Here is a 23,146-nt window from a genome sequence, read left to right as displayed (position 1 = left end):
GCTTGTGGCCACTAGCAGCTCCTCCCACCCTGTGCAGCACAAACTGGCCCTGGCATGGGAAAGGGCTGAGCCCAGCCATGGCACTCGGCCTCCAGTTGCAGCAGGCTAGGGGCACATAGACCTCATCAGGGTTTTCTCTGCGAACAGCAGCATAGCTGCCCTGGGAGCTGGGGTTGGGGGCCCAGCAGCGGGAGCTGGAGAAGCCCCCTCTCTCACACCAGCTCCAACCCCCAGGGGAGTGGCAGGATGGGTCCCTGCAGGCCAGGCTTCAGCAGCTCACCTGGCATCGGCAGAATAATGCCAACAACATTATAATGCGGCTAGCTCCGTCAATGGCAGAGCTCGTCCGATACTGCATGCAGGTCCGGGCACCCCGCACAGACAGGGCTGTGCAGAACTAGAGAGGGCTCAGAGGAGCAACGAGAAACATCACCTGGGAAAACTCTCGTGTGAAGAGATTGAAATGACTGGGACTGTTAGAGTAGATGAACAATAGAGGTTGTGATTAAGTCTATAAAATAATGACTAGCCTAGATAAGGGAGATCAGGAGCATCTGTTCTCCCTGGCTCCTAGCACCAGGACAAGGGAAAGTTCAATGACATTGAAAGTTAGGAAATGCAAAACATGACAGGAAATTAGACTCTGGAACTCACTGCTACTTGATGTTGTTGGCAAGGTTAAAGAGGGAGTGATCATTTGTAGGCTAACGAGAATAGGCCAAGTTATAATAATTGCTAACACAGGGTCAAGCAGCCTGCAGTGACTAAAAGTGTGATCACTCATCTCAGGGCAAACTTTTAAGAACCAGAACAAACTGGTAGTGAGTTCTATGCTTAGCTTCCAGCAACCAATCAAGTGTGAACTCCTCAGGCATTGTAACAGCCTCGCCGTGGCGTCACTGACAGGACCCTGGGGTGTTCTGATCTGCCTCGCCATCCCAGCGAGCCTGCGTTTATGACAGATGGCCCCTTACGCCAAGGATCACAGCAACATTCAGGTCACTCCCCATCCCAAAGGACCCATCACCTACCCCAGATCAATTGCACCTTAGATCTCACACTAAAGGCAATGCTTGTAGCCACTCCTATAATAAACTATGCACAGATTTATTAATAGGAAAAGGAAATGAGGTATTTATATTGTTAAAGCAGGTAAATATAGATACACAAATTAGTTACAATCTTATGTTTCAAAGGGTAATAGAAGCTTCTATAATTAGTAAGTTCTATATGCTCTTTAGGACTAACAAGCTAAGCAGCTGGAGATCCCTTGCTTATGCCTGGAAAACCTTGCCCTCCAGAGTCCAAGTGGAACAGAGCTACAGTTCCTTCTTATTAGCTGTTGGTATTCCCTCCTCCTCCACCCCATACTCTGAGCTGCAAACTTGGCTGATGGGAGGAATCTACTTGCAAGACTCATCTTCATGGGGGACAGCAGAGCAAAGCAACAGAGTCTGTTTTCCTCTTTAATGTTTCACAATGGTCCATCTGGTGTCGATGGACCTTCCCTGGTGGCCAGGATGTAACACCTTCAGTTGCAGATTGCCACTTCACACTAGCTAGTGTCTCTCTCCTGGCAGGTGATTTACATGGTCACAGAAACTCACAACACCAATGCTCCAATAGCCCTTTACAATATGGGATACAGATGCTGTAAGTGAGATTAATGCCAGCAGCCATTCACAAGCATTCATTAAATCTAAACACATTCTTACAGCTCTAATCCCTATTTCAACAGTACTAACGCACAGGTGAGCCAGACTGGTTCCACCTCTTTATTCTTCAGTTGAGACAAAGGGAGCATGGCATGAGCTGGCACCTGGTCTGGCAGCACCACACGGAGCATATGAGAAGGAATTAAAACCTTATGCTTTGGGACTTAAACTGGTCTCTAACTCCTAGGTATTAGGACAAGATCTTCATGGGGGATGCTACCCCCTAGGCAGCGAGTTCTATGGGCCCGTGGTGCCCCTGCTCCACCAATATTCAGGAATGTTGGCCTGGCTCCACCAATCTTTGGGCTTATATTTTCAGAGCCGTCCCATCCATAGGATGGACTGGGACAACTGCTATGGGCCATGCACTTTGGGAAGCCCCACGCTTCAGGGGGACATGGGGTCCAGGGTGGACTGGGGGGCTAGTGGGGAACCTGCCACTGGCAGCAGCAAGCAACATGGACCCAGCCTGCTGTGCTCCATTCCGCCCTGCCTTTCCCCACTCCACCTCTTCCCCCAAGCCCCTGCCTTGCCTCCTCCCGCCCCTGCTCTGTTCCACCCCTCCCACCAAGCCCCCACCCTGCCTCTTTCCAGATTCTGACTCCTCTCCTGAGTGATGCTGGGAGCTGGCAGGGCAGGGCGGAGCAGGCTGGGACCAGGTCACTCGCTGCTGCCAGTGCCAGGCCACCCACTCACCACGCAGGCCGCCCTGGACCCTGCACCCTCCTGAAGCATAGGGCCCTCCCAAATCACAGGGCCTGGGGCAATTGCTCTGGTCCATCCTATGGATGGGATGGCTTAGCCTGGACCCATTCTGGGCACCACCAAAAATTATACAAACCTGGCGCCCATGGCTATCCCCCATCTGCCTGCTGCTGGTTCTCACACCTTCCTCTGCACCAGCTTCCTTAGAGGTTTTTAAGGTCAGGCTTGACAAAGCCCTGGCTGGGATGATTTAGTTGGAAATTGGTCCTGCTTTGAAGAGGGGGCTGGGCTAGATACCTCCTGAGGTCCCTTCCAGCCCTGGTGTTCTGTGATTCTATGGCGTTGGCCATGCTCAGAGATAGTTCACCTTGCGCAGGATCCTATGGGTCTGATGCAATCTCGCAATTACTAGACTTCAGAGTCAGATTCCAAGGCCAGAAAGGCCCACTGTGGTCATCTAGTCTGACCTCCTGTACAGCACAGGCTGGAGAACTGCCCCACAATAACTCCTGCTCTTTTAAACTTAAATCAACAGTGGATTTCGAATTGCCACTGATGGAGAATCCACCACAAGCCTCCTAGATGATGTTCCATTTATTCACCCATCTATCAAAAAAAAAAAAAGTCTCTTCCCCTGTGGGCACTTTCTGCTGTGGGACCCCTTGAGGGTCACCTGGATAACTCAGTAGACTGAGCTCCTTTAGTTTTGCTGCAAAGCAGGTTTTCACAGCTCTGTTTGAAGTGGACACAGTGTCCAGTAATAGTCTCACTATTGCTGTATACAGCGGTGATACCCTTCGAGATTCCCCTGCTTAACAGTGCAAGGCTCACGGTCACCCTCGTAGGGCTTGTCAACCCAGGGAAACCTACCAGGCAAGTCACCCCAGTAGAGCTATGCCGGTCACCTCCCTGAGCAGACAAGCCCTGACCGAAAGCATTATACTGGGAGCTCATGTCCACCTGGTTTTCTACTCTGACCTGTGTCCTTTCCATGTCCTCGCAGTCTCACATGCAGTCCTCCATCTTATAAGGGTCTTTGTTTCTAGACCCTGACCTTGCATTTGACTCCATTAAAATGCCTGCTGTTCAAATGAGCCCCTTTGCCAAGGGACTGCTCGGTAGACCTGCCCTGCCCCCATCCTTTGCCACGCCAAAAGCTGCAGTTTTACCAGCAATGGCTGTATCCTTTCCTCCAGCCCATTGATAGAGACGTAGCCTAGCCCTGGGCTGAGAACAGCGCTCTGTGGCCCTTCACCAGATCCACCCCCTGGAGGGTGGCTCCCCATTGGCATTTACTTTTTGAGGCCTGAAGAAGAGCTCTGTGGAGCTCACCAACTTGTCTCTCACCAACAGAAGTTGGGGCAATAAAAGATCTCACCTCCCCCACCTCGTCTCTCTCTGCGATCGAGCAGTTAAACAGTTTTTAATCCATTTTACACAGGCTACGCTGACGTTGTAGAGAGCTGGTTATTTAAATCCGACTGTCACGCAGGCTGCTATAGAGCCTTTGACTCAGTCCGAAGGATTATCCCTTTTGGGCCAGAGTGGTGAGCCAGCATTCCTGGCCTTGTGGGCTGTTTGCCGCAGAAGTGGAAGTGAGCGATGGAGCCAGGTAGTTCTTTGGGGCAGTGCTGTTCACGGACACAGCATGTACACAGCCCTGTTCCCACAACAGGGCAGGCAGCTCCCTTGCTCAGAAAGCCAAGCCTGCATTCCCATGTCCCCAGGAGCTCTAACTCTGCATCCTCCTGGGGCCCTGCTCACCACTTCTCCTGCTCTCTGCTGGCTTTCTCCCTTCCCCACCCTGAGGCACACAGCTGCTCCCAGCCCATGGTTGGAGTCACCCCAAGGATACCCTCTGCCCACTTTGCCATGTGACTCAACGCCTTGGGCCGGGCAGCAGCTTCCTGTTGCTTCAGCCTCTGGGTAGCTCAAAAGCAGGAGTTGCTCCAATAAGAGATCTTACCTCCCCCACCTTGTCACAGGACACAAAGGGTCATTTCATCGCTCCTTCCAGTCAGCTCAAATGAAAGGTGGTCGGTTACTGTCCCTGAGTGTCCTAATCTCTGATTGTTCTACAGATCAAAGACATGGTTGGGGGAAGCCATTAAACACTTTCCCCTCTAACACTCTGCTCTGTCAGTGTTATCATTAGCAACCACACTTATGAGCTCGTTTAAAAAAATATCAAATTTATTTGACAAGACATATTTCCCATAAAACTATGTTGATTGGCATTAATTATGCTACCAACCTTTAATTCTTTACTGATTGTGTCCCTTTACTAGCTACTGTTTAACATTCTCTCTCGTAGCTGATGGAATAGAATGTACGCAATTATCACACTAAGATATGAATACATCTTTCTGCTTCTTTCCAAATTCAGAACAGAAACATATACACTGAAAACGTTTGGTTTTTCTGCATCATGATTGACAATCTTACCACCCTTATCTAGACTCAGATGCAAACCATTGCTAGGATTTGGTTTGTTCCTGACACATTTAAAAGAATTCATTCTTATTATCAAGTATCAGAGGGGTAGCCATGTTGGTCTGGATCTGTAAAAGCAGCAAAGAGTCCAAGGAAAGCTCATGCTCCAATACCTCTGTTAGTCTATAAGGTGCCACAGGACTCTTGGTTATTCTTATTATCCTTAAACCTTCACTGATACAAACAATTGAAAAGGGAAGCTAAAAATGTTTCCTAAGTGCTAATTTGTATTGGTACTCATTGCTATCAGCTTTTCTATTTGCTAAATATTTATTTTTAATTGCTTCTTCCATTACCCCTCATTACCCTTATGTTTGCAGAATTGTGGTTTTTGAAAGACTGATAAAGCATTCCTAAAGAACTCCAAATTTTCAGTTTCATGTTTAAATATTTCCTTCCCCTCAGTTTTGCTTATGATTGTTTTCAGCTTTGGCAAATGGGCCCTTTTAAAAGCACCAGGTTGTACATATTGCTGTCCAGGACTACAAGGTTAGTGAAGTCGTATCTTTTATTGGGCCAACTTCTGTTGGTGAGAGTGACAAGCTTTTCACACTTACAGAGAGCTCTTCTTCAGGTCTGAAAAACATACTCAGAGTGTCACAGCTACCTATAAGGTGGAACAGATTGTTTAGCACAAGTAGTTAACACATATATCCCTAGTATCAGAGGGGTAGCCGTGTTAGTCTGGATCTGTAAAAGCAACAAAGAATCCTGTGGCACCTTATAGACTAACAGACGTTTTGCAGCATGAGCTTTCGTGGGTGAATACCCACTTCTTCGGATGCAAGATGCATATATCCCTACAGACCAGGGCCCACCAACCCTCCCAGAACTGCAGATCCAAAACACACAGACATCTCTCCACTGGATCCTACATGTGGTGTACCGCATCCAGTGCGCTAAAAGCCCCCAATAACTACTATGTGGGTGAAACTAGAAAATCACTGCGCTCTCAGATGAACTCTAGGGTGACCAAATGTCCCGATTTTATAGGGCCAATCCTAATTTTTGGGTCTTTTTCTTATATAGGCTCCTATTACCCCCCACTCCCATCCCGATTTTTCACATTTGCTGTCTGGTCATCCCAATGAACTGGTGCCTGCCTGGCCCGCAGGGCAGCAGGTTCTCATCCCACGCGACAAGAGTCTCGGGGGGAGCAGAGCAGCGTCCCCCTGCGTGATGGTCGTGGCGGCTGGGAGACGAAGGGGGCTGGCCTGCCCTGGCACTAATGCAGGATCTGAGCCCCAGCTGCCCCTCGGCTCAGGCTCAGGGCTGTTAGCTGCACACGGCGTAATAAAGGGCCAATACAGGCCTGATGGCACAGCCTCATTTCCCGTCTGCACCTTAAACCTCCCAGCCAGCTCGGTGCAGGGGCTGCCTGCTAACAACCGAAGCCACCTCATTGCAGTCTGATCCAGAGCCTGTGGCTGCCCTGGCCAGATCCCCCGCCCGCAGCATCCCCCAGAGCTCCCTGCTGGGGAGACAGCCCTGTGCTGGCTCAGTGGGCCTGCAGTCGGCTCCTTGCAGCTGGCCTCACTCTGTGCCCAGCCCCTGCACCAAGGACGTATAAACCAGGCAATAGGAGGACAAAGCAGCAGAGTGGGGCTGGGAGGGGAGGGGGTTCTCCCCCAAGGAGCCAAGGACCTGCCCTCAGGCAGGAGCCTAGTGATTTATCCCCCCCCCCAGCGGCCAAGCTGGGTGCCATGCTGGGAGTAGCCTCCTTCTCCTAGCTAGCAGCGTGGGCCAGACCCTGGAGCAGCACCGTGGAACACAGCCCACCAGTGCAAAGGCAGGTGCCTTAGGGCTTGATCCCACACAAAGCCCCCGGTGTTCCCCCCAGGGCAGGGCCCCCCAAAGCCCCCCATGCTCAGCTTTGGCAAATGGGCCCTTTTAAAAGCACCTCCCTTCAGTCAGTGCTTCCCCCTCAATACCCCAGAGCTGGGGGGTCCCAGTCAGGGTTCTCTCCCCCCAGGCAGTGCTTCCCCCCCAATACCCAGAGCTGGGGGGTCCCAGTCAGGGTTCTCTCCCCCCAGGCAGTGCTTCCCCCCCCCAATACCCCACAGCTGGGGGGGTCCCAGTCAGGGGCTCTCTCCCCCCAGGCAGTGCTCCCCCCCCCCAATACCCCACAGCTGGGGGGGTCCCAGTCAGGGGCTCTCTCCCACCAGGCAGTGCTCCCCCCCCCAATACCCCACAGCTGGGGGGTCCCAGTCAAGGGCTCTCTCCCCTCAGTCAGTGCTGCCCCCCAGGCCCAGTGCAGTGATGGGAGCGGGGGGGTTGTCAGTCAGGGGGGCACACTCCCCTCAGTCACTGCTGTCCCTTCCCACCCCAACCCCTGGTGAGGGGCAGCCTCTGTGGCCAGCCTAGTGCTAACTGCCCAAAGCATGGGGCTCCCCACACAGCACCCCACAGCTCACTCAGCCAGGGAGCTTATCCCAAAGTCCTGCCTCTCTCCAGGCCACCCACTCCTCATCCCAGCCTCAGTTTCCCTCACCCCTTTCCTCTGGCCTCCCAGCCAGACTCACCAGCTGTGCAGCCCCCACACTTCCCCAGCAGGACAGCCCGCCACAAGTGAGGGGGGGGGCGGGGCGAGCCCAGACTTTAAAGGCCCAGACTCCTCCCCTTTCCCAGCATGCTTTGCCATGCCTCCCCTTCCCCCACTCTGTTCCCACCGGCCCCACATGTGCCAGCCCTGTGCCCCAGCCCACGGGCATTGGGGAAGGGGAGCTCCGGCTGCTTCCCCCGCCCCCCAGGAGTCCCAGCCGGGCAGCCAGGGACAGGGCCGGCTCCCTCCCTGGGCGGCTCAGAGGCAGGGGCTTGGGACAATCGGCCCACAGGGGAGAGGCTCAGACGGCACCGACCTGCCAGGGCTGATCCTAGGGCAAGGCCCAAGCCAGCTATCCCGGATGCAGAGTCTGTGGGGTGGTCTTGGGAGAAGGGGTCCCAGCACCGGCCAGCTTGTTCCAGGCCTCGGGCACCCTGAGGGCGAGCACAGCGCCCCAGCCCAGTCCCAAAAGGGCAGAGGGCCTGCGTGTGGTGGGCGTTGTTGGCAGAGGGGTGGGGCTGCAGGGTGAGCGGCAGGCAGCCATCTCTCCCATGCAGCTGGGGGGCTGCGGTGGTGTGTCGCCCTGGGCTGCAAGGCCCAGTCACCAGGAGTTCCCTTAGCAGTGACTCCATCCCGTGCCCATCCATCCCTGCCCTGGTCACCAGTCATTCCCTGGGAGCTGCCCCCTCAGATAAAGTGCTGCCACCTTCCCCTCGGAGCAGGCTCCCACTCCCATTTGTGCTACCTCGCAGGCTCTCCTGAAGAGCAGTGATCTGCCAGGCCGGCAGGCGGCCAGCCATGCGAGTGGGGAGGGAGCGCTGCGGCACACCCTGGGCGCTAGACAATCGATCTGAGACAGGGCAGGCTTTTGTCCTCTTTAATGTTCCGCTCTAGTCCACCTGGTGTCACTGGGCCCCCCGTGCGGCAGGACAGAGCGCCTTGGAGACGTTCTTCACACTAGTTAGTGTCTCTCCTGGCTGGTGAGTTATAGTCACAGAGGTTCACGATGCAAATGCTCCAACATTACCGTACGAGGTGGGATACGGATGCCGTACATGAGATTAATGCTGCCAGCAACTCGCCAGCATTCCATAAAGTGCAAACACTGAACCCTTCTGATAACCCGAATACCTGGTTTACCGGTACTAAGCCACCGGTGAGCCAGCCTGGCTCCAGCTCCGGGTTGGTCAGTGTTCACTGGGCCCCGCTGGGGTGTGGACAGCAGCTCCCCCCACCCCGGCTCCCCCACAGTATGGCAGTGCCATCTGCACCCGGGGAACAGCACACACCACGGCCCCTCCCCATGCCAGCTACGCTCGTCACAGCAGCTTAATGGAGCCCATTTATATGCAAAATCTCCAGGAAAAAGCAGTAATTAATGAAGTCCCTTTCATTACCATTATGCAAATGTGATTAATTTCAGCTGTTATGAATATGCAAATATTACAATTATTATCTAATTGCCAGTGCGTGTGCAGGGGAGCAGGCGGGATGATGAATCACAGTCTTGGCCCTGGAGCTGCCAGGCTGGCACATGGCACAGGGGACACGGAGCAACAGCAGCACCTGGCGCAGCCATTGGGCGCTGGCCGCAAGGGGCCTGAACACAGGAGAGGGGCAGGGCCTGCGGGGGTGGGGGGCGTGAAGGCAGGACGCTGGGGTGAGCTTTCAGAGAGGGGAGCAAGGAGCACAGAGAAGTGACTTGCCTGAGGCCATGCACCAAGTCTGCAGAGCAGGAAGCGAACCCAGGAGTCGTGGCTACCAGTGGGGTCTCCTCAGCACGAAGGCCATGAGCGCAGGTTCCACCCCAGTCCCCATGCATCTCTGCTGGGAGGGTTTTGGTGGAGTCAAGGCACCTAGGAAGGGAGGCGCTGCCACCCTATGCAGAGCCCCACCAATACCCACCTCACCACCCTGCACCAGGGCAATGGGTGCTCCCGGGATGGGAGGTGCAGGCAATGCAGCTGAGGGGGGGTGCAGGCTGGGGGGCCTTCTTACTCAGACTTGTGTGGCAGGCCCAGCAGAGCCGGCGCCAGGGCGGGGGACACACACCCGGATGGCAGGGCAGGCAGCTGCACCCCCCCCACCCCCATCACAGACGAAGGCGATTCTGTTTCTTCTCAACTTGCTGTGCCGCCTGGCCGCCCTGATGCTGGCCAGCACAGCCCGGGGGCAGGGCCCTGCACCACACGCTCCTCCCAGCAATTATTTATCTACAGAAAAAATTTAGTCAGCAATTCCCTCCATAAAAGCCTGTTTCCAGCACAGGCCCGTTGCTTGTGCCCTGGTGCACAGTGAGGACACAGCAGAGGCAGGGATGCAGATGCGGGGACTGGCTGGCAATTGGGGGAGGGAGGAAGGGAACTTTCTGCATCTGGACGAAACAAAATCTCTTTGGAAGCGTCTCCTCTGCGTTGAACCGGGGCTGCCCCCTGGCCTCACGCAATGGGCCGTGTTTCTGAGCCACGCAGCCAGCTCCTGGCCAGGCCCACCCAGCACCACCCTGCTCCATGGAGCCCGACGTCCCCAGCCTAGCACCGCGGCTCGGCTCCCAGCAGCATGTGAGGCGCTGGGGTCAGCACTGGTCCCCCGCCCCGCCCCAGGGTTCTGAGCCGCTCACAATCACATCCCTACTCCCCCAGCTGCAGAGGGAGAGTGCAGCTTGGCCTGTCTGTGCAAATGCCCGTGTCGGCACGGAGCCACGTACACATGCGTGCACACACGTATGTAAGCACCCTGCCACGCACACACCGAGACACACGTGCGCGTGCAGACAGATGCTGGGACGTGTGTGCACGCACAGACTGACGGACGTGCCCACACACACACACACGTACAGAGACCGACAGACGCACAGAGCTCGGCCAAGCCACGCAGAGACGCACACAGCCTGACAGCTGGGAGCTCCTGCCTCGCAGGCGGCTCCTGCTGGAGAAACCCTTGGAGACTCGGCTTCCCCGTCACAGCTCAGGAGGCCCCGGCTCAGGCCTGGGACCGCTGGCAGCATGGGGCCAGGAGCATGCAGGTGGGCTGGCTCGGGTCTGGCTGGTCTCAGGCTCACCCAGGGACGTGACTGGCTCTGGGGGGCCTAGAGTAGCTGGACACTGGCCAGGCAGCAGCTGAAAGCAGGTGGCAACACGCCCCAGGAGGCTGGGTGATGGCCAGGGCCTTGGAAAGCTGGGGCTGCTCTGCCAGACTCCCTGCATGGCCAATAGCCCTGCCCTGCCCCAGGAGGTGTGGGGGTAACGCCAGCCCAGAGCACAGGGCAATCAAACGCGGGCGGAGGGTACCAAGGGACAGTGAGGAACGGGGCTGTACCCCTTTAAATCACTGGAGAGCCCGCTAGCACCCTCTGGTCCAGAGCCCGGTGCCTCACGGCTGGGGCAGCTTGGCAGGGCGGTACCCTCCGCTGGCAGCTCTGCACAGAGCTCAGGGTGACTCCAGCATCTCCACAACTCGGGCCCTGCAGGCCTCGTGCTGGTGTCGGACCGAGCCCGCCTCCACCCCTCCCTTCCCCCGCGCTGCGTCCTGCCCCGAGCCCCGTGGAGCCCTGGGCTCTGCCTGGGAGGAGCTGCTCCTCGGAGGAACTGGCACGTGTGCCCCTTGCTGCGGCAGCAGCAAATATTTTATTTATAACCCTGTAATTAGTGTTTTCCCTGTGAGAGGCAGACGCTAAACATTGCTTATTAGAAGGGCTGAGCCTGATGCAAGCTAATGCCAGCGCCTCAGCTGACTGGCTGGCTGCAGGCCTCTGCCCCCCATGCACCCGCACGGCCCAGGCAGCTGCCAGGGGGCAAGGAGCCCAGCTGGGAAAAGGGCATTTCCTAGGCTGGCCCCCAGCCGGGCTTGGCCCAGGTGGCAGCATCGCTAGTGGCTAGTGTGGCACTGCCAGCCAGAGCCCTCCCCTGCACAGACACGCAGGGCAGCTCGGCCCCCTGCCCTCAGGAGACGTGCTGGATGCACACAAAGGGGCGCAGGCTGCAAAGCGCTTGGCACAGCCCCAGCCCCAGGCTCCCAGCATGACCTGGCTGCAGCCAGGCCACGGAGGCCTCCCAAGTGGCAGACAGCTGGGCTGGGCTTACGGAGCTGGTGATCACCAGAAAGCCCCAGTGCTACAGCAGGCAGTCCCTGGCCCCAGGGTGAGCACTGAAACAGGGCCCCAGCGTAACGGTTAGCAGCAGCGTGTGTCTAGAGGAGGGGTGGGCAAACTACAGCCCGCGGGCCACATCCCGCCTGCCAGACGATTTAATTTGGCCCTCGAGCGCCCGCTGGGGAGCAGGGTCTGGGGCTCCCGCACTTCAGCCGGGGAGCGGGCCTGGTGGCCGGTCCACACGCATGTGCCGCAGCGGCATGTCCCCTCTCCGGCTCCTCTGTTTAGGGGCAGCGAGGGAGCTCAGCGTGCTGGCCCCAACCCAAGCACTGCCCCCCCAGGTCCCATTGGCCGGGAACTGCAGCCAATGGGAGCTTCAGGAGCAGCACCTGCGGATGGGGCAGCACGGAGATCCGCCTGGCTGCACCTTCGCGTAGGAGCCGTAGAGGGACATGCTGCTGCTTCCGGGAGCTGCCTGAGGTAAGTGCTGCCTGGAGTCTGCTCCCCTGAGCCCCTCCCCCGCCCCAGTCCCCTGCCCCAGCCCTGATCCCCCTCCTCCCACCCTCCCAACCCCTTGATTCCAGCCCAGAGCACCCTCCTGCACCCCAAATGCCTCATCCCCAGCCCCATCCCAGAGCCTGCACCCCCAGCCGGAGCCCTCCCCCCACACCCCAACCACTTGCCCCAGCCCAGAGCCCCTTCCCGCACCCTGAACCCCTCATTTCTGGCCTCAACCCAGAGCCCGCACCCCAATTTTGTGAGCATTCATGGCCCGCCATACAATTTCCCTACCCAGATGTGGCCCTCGGGCCAAAAAGTTTGCCCACCCCTGGGCTAGAGGCATCTTCTAGACCAGACGCTGTGGTGTTTGCAGAGCACCCGAGGAGGCCCATGACTGGAGCACTCAGGCCCATAGCAAGGATGGGCTTGTGTGTAAGGCTGTGGGGGTTTGGCTGTAGGAGCCCTGGGTTCAAATCCCTGCTCTGCCACAGACTCCCTGTGTGACCCTGGTAAGTCACTTAGTCTCTCTGGGCCTCAGTTCCCATCTGCCCCGTGAGGGTCAGAGCCCTTCCTTTCTCCCACCCTGCAGCTGTCTTGTCTAGTTAGATTGCAGGCTCTTTGTGGCTGGAAATACCCCTTGCTTTGTTTGTGTATGCTGCCTGCCCAACGGCACCCTGGTCCGGCCAGCATGTGACTGTGCAGTGCCTGACACAACAGGGCCTTGATCTCGGTCACTCGGGATCTGGGTAGTGCCCCACACACCAGGGGTGTGCACAAGGGGGGTCAGGCAGGAGCCCAGAACTCCTCTGGGGCCAGGGAGAGCACGCTGCCCCAGGCCATGGCAGAGATGACAGCTTCTCTGCCTGCTAGGGGAGTGAGCTCCACCAGCCCCGGGGCTGCAGGGGCAGAGCCAGCTCCTTTGGGTGCATGGGGGGGAGCGGCAGAGCCAGCTCCTCCAGCTGTGGGGGGACACTGAAAGTGCCCCTCCAAAAGCAGCCACATTTTTATTCCTGTACACGCCCCTAACCCGGACCCTGATCTCAGTCACTGTCTCTGCAGCGCCTGGCGTGATGAGGACTCGGCGGGCTACCATAATAAAATAAGTTTCCCATTGGGGAGCCCAGGTTCTGCCTCCCCCCCATTTCCCCTGTAGGTTTTTGGCTGTGAGATTCCTCTTGCTGGGCAAGCGCCTCAGCCCGGGCTCGAGGCAGCTGCATTTCAGCGCTGGGCCAAGAGCTCTCTGCAGCGTGGGCTGAAACGCTCCCTAGCAATGTACTCATCCATCTCCATCCCAATTAATCCTTACGAGGGAGCCCACGAGTGGCTCCTACCAGCAGCATCTTGGCTCTGCTGCATTGGGGGAATTTGGTAACTAGGCAACTAAGGAAGCAACAGCATTAGAGTGACACTGAGTTACCAGTGAAACCGACCTGCAGTTAGAGATCCGTTCGGACCCCCCGTCTCCCTACCCGCATCTTGGACACACTCAGCCATGCGGCCTGCACGGGGGCTGCACCATTACCAGACCCCAGCTGCATGTCAGGACAGTATCTGTAACCCACCCACATGGTGTCCGGTGCTGGCACAACCCCTCCTCCAGGTTCCTGCCGTAAGCCCTTCTGTCCCCACTCCACAGAGCTTGGCCCAGCCACACCTGTGCCAGCGTCTTGCTGTGCACCTTTGGGCTGATCCTGCACCCCCTTGCACTCCTGAGCCCCTGCCCACCCACAAGTCTTCGGGGCTGTCTCTTGCTCATGGGGAGGGGCCGACGCCCCAGCCCGGCCAGTGCTCTGGGGTACACAGTGGGGAAGGGGAGAGTGTGAGTAGACCATGCAGCCGCTCTGTGCTGCAGTGTGGCCTGTATCTCCCTGGAACAGGGTGACACCCACGTCTCGCGAGCCCCCGGGTGAGCGCGTGTATCTGCTGTCTCTCAGAGGTGGTGACCAGGCGGGTTTTCAGTGACTCAGTCCTCTGGCTGAGTCACACACTGTATGTGGAACAGAACAATTCCCTTCTAGGATATTGAGCCTTTAACTTGTCCCCCAGGGCTTCCTCCCTGGAGGCAGTCTTCCTGCAGCCCTCCCTGGGCTTGGTCCTTCCTCAGTCCCTGCAGCCAGCCAGGAGTACGGTTCCCTCTCCTCCAGCTCCAGGCAGCAACTGACGGACTCTGACCCTGTAGCCTCCCTCACTGGCTGCTTCCTCGCAACCATCTAGGCGACTTGGAGGACTTCTCTTCTGCTCCTTTCCTGAGACGGGTGTGGTAAGACAGTGATCAGTCCTGTAGCAGGAACCTCCTGCTCTCAGGGGTGCTCCAGCCACATCCACATTCCCTGCACCCAGGCAGCTGCCAGGCCCAACCTGCACCCCACCAGGAGGGGAGACGCCAAGGACACTCGGTCTCCAGTTGTGTCTGGCGCTGGCCCCGACCGAGGCAAGCTCAGGCTGTTCTGGCAGGTGCTGTTACTCCCCAATGGGAGCTGCAGTTGGATGTGGAGGGGAGAGCCTGTGCTCCTGAGTGGGCTGTATCCACCCCCAGGGCTACCAGCTCCTCCTGGTAGGGACCATGTCCCACTGAGGGCATGTCCTGGGCTGAGCGACCTTGGCCACTGCAGGGGGAGAGATTTCCTCCAGAGCAGAACAGTGCATGGAAAGCACAAGGCACATGCTCTGGCCTAGCAGAACCGGGGTGGCCTGCCCCTGTTCCCTGCCAGCCCAGCAGGGAATGTCTCCGCCCAATGCAGCCATTGGAGCAGGCGTGGGGCACATTTGCAGGTATTCTGCTTTCACCCCAGAGCATTGTCCTGAGAGAGCTCATCTGCAAGCAAGCGTTCCAGCTAGCCCAGCCCCCAGCAGCCATGCACCCCCTCCTCCCCGAACTGGTGGGGAGCAGGATGGCAGGTGCAGCGGGCTGGGAGTTACAGAGCTCCAGCATTTCACCAGCTTTGTGGGGAACAAAGAGTTACATTTGCAGTGACAGAACGTAGCGGGGCGCAGCCTCACCCAGGACTCCACGGAGCTGCCATGCTGGCCAGCACCACCCGAGAGCCTTTCCCAGGCTCGCTGGCACCCAGCAGGAAAAGAGAAGGGGGGTCGTTTTCTCTCAGTGACAGCAAACAGCCTTCACCCTTTCTGATTCAAGCCCAGCACAGGGACTGAGCCCCAGCGCTGCCCCTCGGGGACACAGGCTGCATGGCAGATTGTGTCTCCCTGCCTGGGTACCAGCAACTTTCCAGGGAGGGCTCCCCAGCCTCTGACAACTTCCTTGCTGGGGGACCGATGCCATCAGCCTCCGCACCCCACACAGTGAGATTTCTGGCCTCCTGCCAGGTGCTGGACTGGGGCACAGAGCAGAGTTGGGGACACCCCAGCAAGCTCAGCATTTCCAGGCTGGCTGCAGCTTCTCCACTCAGCTCAGACAAGAGAGCAGGGTGGCTGGATGCAAGACAGACAGGACCCCACCCAGATGACACATGGCACCATCCCCTGGCCCAGCAGGCAGCTCTGTCCCAGGCCCTTTCCCTGCGCCACCTGGGAGAGTCCATGCTGGGTCCCCTCTCCTGTGCTCTCAGCCCCCGTCTGTTCTCTCTGGGTGCCTGTAGGAGGTGGGCTGGGACACCAGCGGGCTGCACTCCCACAGCGCACGCTGCAGAATGTCATGCCAAGGAAAGGCTGACGCGGGCATGCGCTCGTGCCAGCGAGCTGGTGTCATTCGGGGCTGCAGGCCCCAGGGCTGGCACCTCAGGAGCATGTTCTCTTCCCTGCACCACTGCACTGACACCATCATGCACGGATACACAGAGGGCTTCACCAGCCCAGGGGTAGCTACAACCACTCGCTCACTCCCTCAGCAGCTGGTCCTGCCGTGGGCAGAGCGACTGCCCCCCGCCCCTGTGCGCCTGGCAAAGGCACCTTCCCCTGCGATGGCAATGCCCCCACAGCCACCTCTCCTTGTCCGTGCTCCACGGGGGAGCGAATGTGTGCTGGTCACTGCACCCATGAGATTGCAGGGGCCTATTCCCAGGGCTCTGCAACCCCAGTGCCAGGATCTGCCCCATGGCATCAGTGGCTGGACCTGTGCATGACTCCACAGAACTGGCATGTGCTGCGGAGCCAGAGGAGTGACACCAGGCCAACCCAGACACCTGCATGATGCCTCACCTAGTGCACATGCCTGGACACACATCGCCCCACACGGTAGTGCCAGCCCCACCTGTTCAAAAATCAGACGCCAGACCCCCCAAACCCACAACGCTGGCCCCCAGACCAATTTTTGTAAGGATGGAACAGTGCGTTTGGGTCCCCGCCTCCTGCCCCCTGCACGCTGGCCACCAGCTCTGCTCCCAACTCATGCCCTTGGCCCCTGCGCCAGGAGCACTGGCTAGTGGCACCAGCTGAAACTGGGGCCGCATCGTGCTAGGCCCCATGGCCACGTGGAGCACGAGAGTCCCTGCCCCCAGGAGCTTACAGTCCAATGGAAAGTGGTGGCGAGTTTGTAATGCGGAAACTAGGGCCACCAAACTCCTCCCCTGTAGGGACCATGGCACTGCTGTTAACCCCTGCTGGGCTGGCAGGAACCAGATGGGGACCCCCAGTGAAAGGTCATTAGCGCCACCCTGGGGCAGCAGTCCCTGTAAGCCCCGAGGTGGTGCCTGGAAGAACCAAGCTGTGGAAGGCTGAATTCCTGGAGCGGCCTGGTCACCTGCCTGGCCCTCACGCTGGCTCTCGGCTGCCACACCAGGCAGCTCCCACTCACCAGAGCAACAGTGCACAAATATTGGTGCACCAGCCAAATCCACCTCTACGCACACCATGTCGCACAGCAGAGCATCCAGCCGGCGCGCCAGGCCTGACACCAACTTTCCAACACAGACATCTGGGGATTTTCTCCCCCGCCTGAGGCAGCATCTGCACCCGCAGCTCTCAGAGCCACAGCCCAGCCGCCTCCTGCTTCAGCTCCGGGAAGGACTGGGGTGGGGGGAGCAGGCTCTTACTCCCACACACAGAGCCACAATACATATGCCACCAGCGGCTTCCCACCAGCACTGGGCCCTGGGCAGAAGCGTTCTTGGCTTTCCCTGGCAGTGAAAACTACAGTCTGGCACTAGGGAGTGACACAACACTGTGTTAATGTCGGTTACTCACGTCACAAGCTCCTAATCTTCCTGCTGAAAGACGGAGGCAAAGTGGAGTAGACCTGGCCTGGGTGTGGGACCCCTCCAGGTCTCCTTCCGGCTCTGCTGAAAATCAGTTTGGGCAAGTTCTCGGCCATGGCCTCTGAAATCTGTCGCCCCCAGATCACAGAGCAGCCTCAGCTTTCTGTGCCGTCGCAAGCCGTCCTGCAGCAGGGGCCACGAACGCACTGCACTGGGGAGAGCTGGCACCGCAGCCCAGGCCAGGCTGGCACAGAGCGAGGAGGAGGAGGAAGGTTTAGGCTGAAGCTGAGGCAATGTCTCCCAGCACAGTTACACCAGGATCGTCTCCCCAGGCCCGGGGTGGAGCTGCACTGCCTGGGCCAGCAGCTAGCCCTCCCCCCCCCCGAGCCTCGGTGACCAGGCTGCAGGACCCAGCTAGCGGCATGGGCCAGTGGAGCCATCCCACTCCACTCCTCCATGCTGGGAGCTCACAGCTGGCCCAGCACCGCAGCTGCAGCTGCCCGAGTCCCTGGGCGGGCGCTGCAGCTCAAACCGTCCCCAGTGCTGCTGGCTTTAATGGGAGTGTAATCGGCTTTTAATTAGCACCGTCTCCTCTCACCTCAGGGGGGAGGGATCGAGAGGATAAACACAGCGGGGTGGCAAATGAGTGGCACACCACCAGCCTACTGTTCCTGCAGCTGACAGGGCCGCGCTGTGCCACTAGTGTGTGTGTGGGGGAGCCCTGTACCACGGTGTGTGTGGGGGGGGGGGAGCCCTGTACCCCAGGGTGTGTGTGTGGGGGAGCCCTGTACCACGGTGTGTGTGTGTGGGGGGAGCCCTGCACCCCAGGGGTGGGGAGCCCTGTACCACGGTGTGTGGGGAGCCCTGTACCATGGTGTGTGTGTGTGTGGGAGCCCTGCACCCCAGGGGTGGGGGTGGGGAGCCCTGTACCACGGTGTGTGTGGGGAGCCCTGCACCCCAGGGTGTGTGTGTGGGGAGCCCTGTACAACGGTGTGTGTGGGGAGCCCTGCACCCCAGGGTGTGTGTGGGGTTGTAGCCCTGCAGCCCGGTGTGTGTGTGTGGGAGTTGTTGCCCTGCACCACAGGGGCAGGGGCTGAGAGGGGGTGGGGTGCTGGGGGCTGAGAGGAGAGTTGAGGGAGGCTGAGAGGGGTGGGGGCTGAGGAGAGGCTGGGGGCTGAGAGAGGTGGGGCTGAGAGGAGCAGGGGCTGAGGGGAGGCTGAGGGGGCAGGGGCTGAGGGGGCTGAGAGAGGCGGGGCTGAGTGGGAGCGGGGGGCTGAGGGGGAGGCTGAGAGGGGCGGGGCTGAGAGGGGGGCTCTACCACTGCTCAGGATGGGGCTGTGCTGGGCCGGACACTGGACAAAGTCCCGGGGAGACTCAGTCCCTGCCCCAAGGAGCTGCCAGTCTAGAAACAGCAGAGGCTCTATAGCCATTCAGTCCCCATTCGCTTGAGCCCCCGGAGCCTGCACCCCGGCCAGGCACTGCCACTGTCTTGCAGCCTCTTGGCACCCCCTGCCCGGCCCCTGGAATCAGTGCTGAGCCCCCAGGCCCCCCAGGGCTCAAACACCCACTCGGGGGGCGCATGGGAGGGCAAAGGCTTAGCAGAGCCACTATTGCTCTCGATAATCACACGCGAAATACACAGATCTGTATAACCCCACTGACCTGCACTTCCCTGCCTCAGCTTCCTCACCACTCCCGAGCACTCTGAGCTGGGCGCACGGTCACCCGGGGCTGCTGCATGCAGGCTTCCTGGGGTTCTGCCCCTGACCTGCTCTGACCTGGCCAACCTCTTCCCCTCTCCTGGCCACGGGCACCTGTGTGGCCCAGAGCCATCCCGGGAGCCCTTTCATAACCACCTGCCAGGTCCCTCCCTCTTTCTCCTGCCCGGGGATTGCCATGCTCCACTGCCCCGTTCCCTTCACACTGGAGAGGGAATTTCTTCTCCCCGGTCCAGCAAACCCCTTGTCCTCAGGGTGCTGGACCCGGGCTGGACAGCTGTTGAGCTCTAATGACCCCCCATGGGCCCTGGGCTGCTGTGGCGGGTGCACAGAGACAGAGAGGGCATCCCTGTCACAGCGACTTTCATAGCAACGTCTGCTTAGGGAGGTGCATACCATCAACCACAAGGCGTAAACTGTACATAGGTTCCCCAAACCACCACAGTCCCGGATCAGACCCAGGTGCCACCCTCTCTCCAGTGGCACCGTTCAGATACTTCTCAGGGGGAGCAAAGTCTGATCCCTGTTGTGACAATGCAACCTGTGGGAGCCAAATGAGATCACTCAATTAGCGTGAACTGCAAACAAAATGGGGCAGACAAACCCCAAACGCTGGTGGTTATTCCAATACTTAGATTCACCAACCAGCACAGAACAGCTCCTGTGTTACCTCACTGGTTACTCAGACGTCCAAACAATGCAGTTCCCTTAAAGTGCTCAGCCTCCGGCCTCCGTCCGGACACACCTGTCAGATATGATGATGGTTACTGAAAATCTTCTCTCATCATATAAAAGAAAAGGTTCTTCCAATCCCAAAGGATCAGCCACACACCCAGGTCCAATTATAACTTAGATCTTACCCAAATTACATGCTTATAGCCAATTTTTATTAACTAAGCTAAAATTTATTAAAAAAGAAAAGAGAGAGAATGTTGGTTAAAAGATCAATATACAGACAGACTTGAATTCAATTCTTGAGGTTCAGATACACAGCAGAGATGAGCTTGTAGTTGCCAAAAGTCCTTTTAGAAATAGTCCAGAGGTTATAGTCCAATGTCCATATTCAGGGTGACTCCAGTCAGTGACTGGGGCTCTCAAGCCTTGTGGCTTAAACCCAAAGCAGATCTGAGATGAAGAAGGATCATGTCTCAGGGTTTTTATACATTTCCTGCAGACTTTTGGCCTGAGAAAACAATAGGCTTAACTCTCCTTCTCCTAAACATTAGGGCAATTAGCACAGGGTAATTTATCCATTAAACAGTTCAGAGACAGGTTACCACAACCTTCAAAGAGACAATAATACCATTTCACTCAAGTGTCTTCCTAAATGTTAATACTCCTGTTTTGATCTTTGAATCAAAGCTATAGCAATAGACAAGACTTGTTTGCTTACATCCCAAGCCCTGAGCACACAGCTCCCCTTCTATCTCTAACAATGCATTTCAAAGCTCTGTTCATTTACAGATCTTCCTAACCGGCTCTAAAGTTCTGCCATGGGTCAGGTCAGTCTGTGAGGTAATTAATACTTTCTGGCCTGTGACCTTTCAATGAGATATTATATTACACTCATAACTTCACACCTGCCCAGCAGCGACCCATTCGTTCCCCTGACCCCCCAGCAGGCATCTCTGGTCTCCCTTGGACTGGGCCACCCAGAGAGCACGAGTCAGTGCCGCCAGGGATCAGGTCTTGGGAGATTCCCCTGCACTCTGCCACACAGGAACAGACGCCCCACACACCAGGTCGCAGCACCATGTGGCCTGGCTGGCCCTCTCCCCGGACAGAGTGGCGGCTGGGTCCAATTTCAGTGCCATTGCACCCAGACCATTCCAGCAGCAGCCGGACTGATTTGATGTGGGTCCACGGCTTGAAAGCACTCGGGCCATCGCCCCCAGCTGCGTGGCCTGGGAAACTTTGAGCAAACGTAAAAACCTGGGAGAGAGGCAAGTTGTCTCCCCCTCACCCCCCCCCCCAGCCACCCCCAGGCCCTCCTAGCTGACACCACTGCCTCTCGCCACTCAGACCACCTACAGACTGAATCCTAAACCCAGCTGCCATCAGAATGGAGGGACCATCGCGGTCCCCGCCTGCTGCAGGACCCAGAGCTCCCTGGCGGCTCTGCCTCCATTTCGCAGCCCGTGGGACAGAGCCTGGGTCTCCTTACGTGTCTGGACGGTGCCCAGTACGTGGCTTCTTCCCAGCATCTGCAGAACAGCTGTGTCTCCCCTGCCTGCCCCACTGCATGGGGCCTAGCCGGCCGAGGCCCCTGCCACCTGTGGGACGCAGCCGATGGGACCGGGACTGGGCGTGTTTTGGTATCTCACATGCATCACGGCGGCCTGTTGCGCCATGGCCAGACTGCGCTGCCCCATGGGATTCACTGGGCCCTGCTCGGCACCAGCTGAGCCACAGAGGGTCCAACCTGTCCCCACGCGGTGCCGTGCAACAGTGCCAGGCCTCCTGCCTCTGTGCCAGGGTTCTTCCCTTAGACCTCACAGTCTGCCCTGGTGCCAGGCTGCCAGCTGTTCCCACCCCACGCTGCCATCGCTCGGTTGAGGTAGCTGACCTGGGAAAGCCATCGGGGCTCAGTGCAGGCTGCCAGCTGCATGGGCTCAGGCTCGTCCCAGATGTCCCTGAGAGGCTCACCCTGCTTGGGGGAGCGGGACAGCTCAGGGGCCTCCAGCAGGGCAGCCAGAGACAGCAGAGGCTGAACACTTGCTTCCATAAGGGACCTCTCAGCAGGCTAAGGAGGAGGCAGCAAAGGACCTGCAAGCCACCCTCCCCGTACGGGACCTAGCACCAGAAGCAGGAGCGGGCTGTCCTGCAAAGCCAAGGCCTGGCCCTGGGGGCCCGTCAGCTCACCGGGGCCTACGAGCGAGCGGCTGTGACAGGGGCCCAGTCTCTGCAGTCGCACAGGCTAGAGAGAGCCCAGCCAGACACAATCAGCAGAGATCTCCCATATCCTGCAATCTGCTCCCTGCATCCCTGCTGACAGCTCCTGCTGTTCCTATTTGCACTCAGCTCCTGTGCCCTGGGAGATAAAGCTCCTGTGATGCAATCCAGCCATGAGCCGTGTATCTGATCGGGCGAGACGATGCCGACATGGCACAGGGATAATTAGCCAAGAGAAAGGGAGGGTTCCCCTAAGATCCGTCCATTCCTCGCCATGCCCACAGCCAAACCTCTTGTTCCTGCTCCATTCTGTCCTGCAGTGTCCTCCCACCAGGCCTGGCTCTTTGACACCAAGCCCTGCCCCATGGGTGTAGTCTGTGGGGCAGAGGGGGCATTGCCCCCCAAACTGCAAGGGCCCCCCACATCTCCCCCACTCCATGCTGAATGCAGTCAGTTTCATTGTGACTCTGCATCTGCTATTGCATCGGATTTCAGCTCCCTGGCACTCCCTGCAAGGCTCCTTCTTGGCCATGGGCCCATGTGTCAGATCCTGGCAGCTGCGCCCCGGGGCTCTCCCAGGCAGCTGTCTGTGTGCGGTGCTGCCTCCCACAGTTCACACCACCCCTGCCACACTGCAGTCCCACCTCTCCCTGCTGCTTCCAGGGAACCAGGTTGTCTCTGGATAACTCACTGCCCTTCCCCTGACCTTGGCCTCCTGGTCTGCCCTCAGATCAGGTCGGGGAAACCCGCCGCACAAGGGGTGCTACCGCCAAGAAACGGGGAAATGCTGCCTTCTCAGAGGGACCCTGGCACACGGGGGCAAGCCCGCAAACCCACCTTGGAGGCATCACTGTAAATCCTCCTCCACTGCCTCCCCCATGGCCCTGCTGATGCCAGCCATGAGGTCATTGCAGTGACATCACCAACGTTACCATGGCCACAGGCTGATGTCATAAGGAGAGCACTGGGAGGAAGTAGGAGAAGCCACAAACCCGGCCTCATTCAGACAAGGGCTGATGTCCTAGGGTAGCTGTCCCCCCCCAGCACTGCCCCAGCCAGCTCTGCCCCCGGGGAGAACTGGCAGCGCAGCCTGAGTTCTGAGTGTTGAGGGGTGATGGGCGGGAGATCGGCCCCTCTGGCTGAATGTCCTGCTCCCAGCCAGACGTCCCCTGGTCCCTGCTGTGCCACATGGCTGCGGACGGTTGAACCAGGCACTGCCCAGGGAGAGCATCCCCACGTGGCCAGAGCCTGGCCCATGCCCATGTCCCAGCCACATCAGGGCACGGCTTCTGGATCTTCTGTCTGCTGCTGGGATCTGAGAGGCAGGGGCCAGCTGG

At 58.3% G+C, this 23,146-nt stretch overlaps 1 long non-coding RNA gene across 2 annotated transcripts; it reads right to left on the bottom strand.

Annotated features, from left to right (window-relative positions):
- Window positions 1-1,229: 1,229 nt before the first annotated feature.
- On the bottom strand, window positions 1,230-22,714 carry LOC120370672. 2 transcript variants are annotated; one of them, XR_005583869.1, is made up of 3 exons: window positions 22,647-22,714; window positions 19,588-19,662; window positions 1,230-1,628 (listed from the first exon to the last, which is right to left on the bottom strand). It is a non-coding gene; the product is annotated as an uncharacterized LOC120370672 (long non-coding RNA). The 2 variants fall into 2 exon arrangements; XR_005583870.1 differs by lacking the exon at window positions 1,230-1,628 and adding an exon at window positions 19,300-19,458.
- Window positions 22,715-23,146: the final 432 nt, after the last annotated feature.

The sequence above is a fragment of the Mauremys reevesii genome, linkage group 8 (assembly GCF_016161935.1).
Source record: "Mauremys reevesii isolate NIE-2019 linkage group 8, ASM1616193v1, whole genome shotgun sequence".
Taxonomy (NCBI): domain Eukaryota; kingdom Metazoa; phylum Chordata; order Testudines; family Geoemydidae; genus Mauremys; species Mauremys reevesii.
This window is presented reverse-complemented; position numbering and strand designations above follow the sequence as displayed.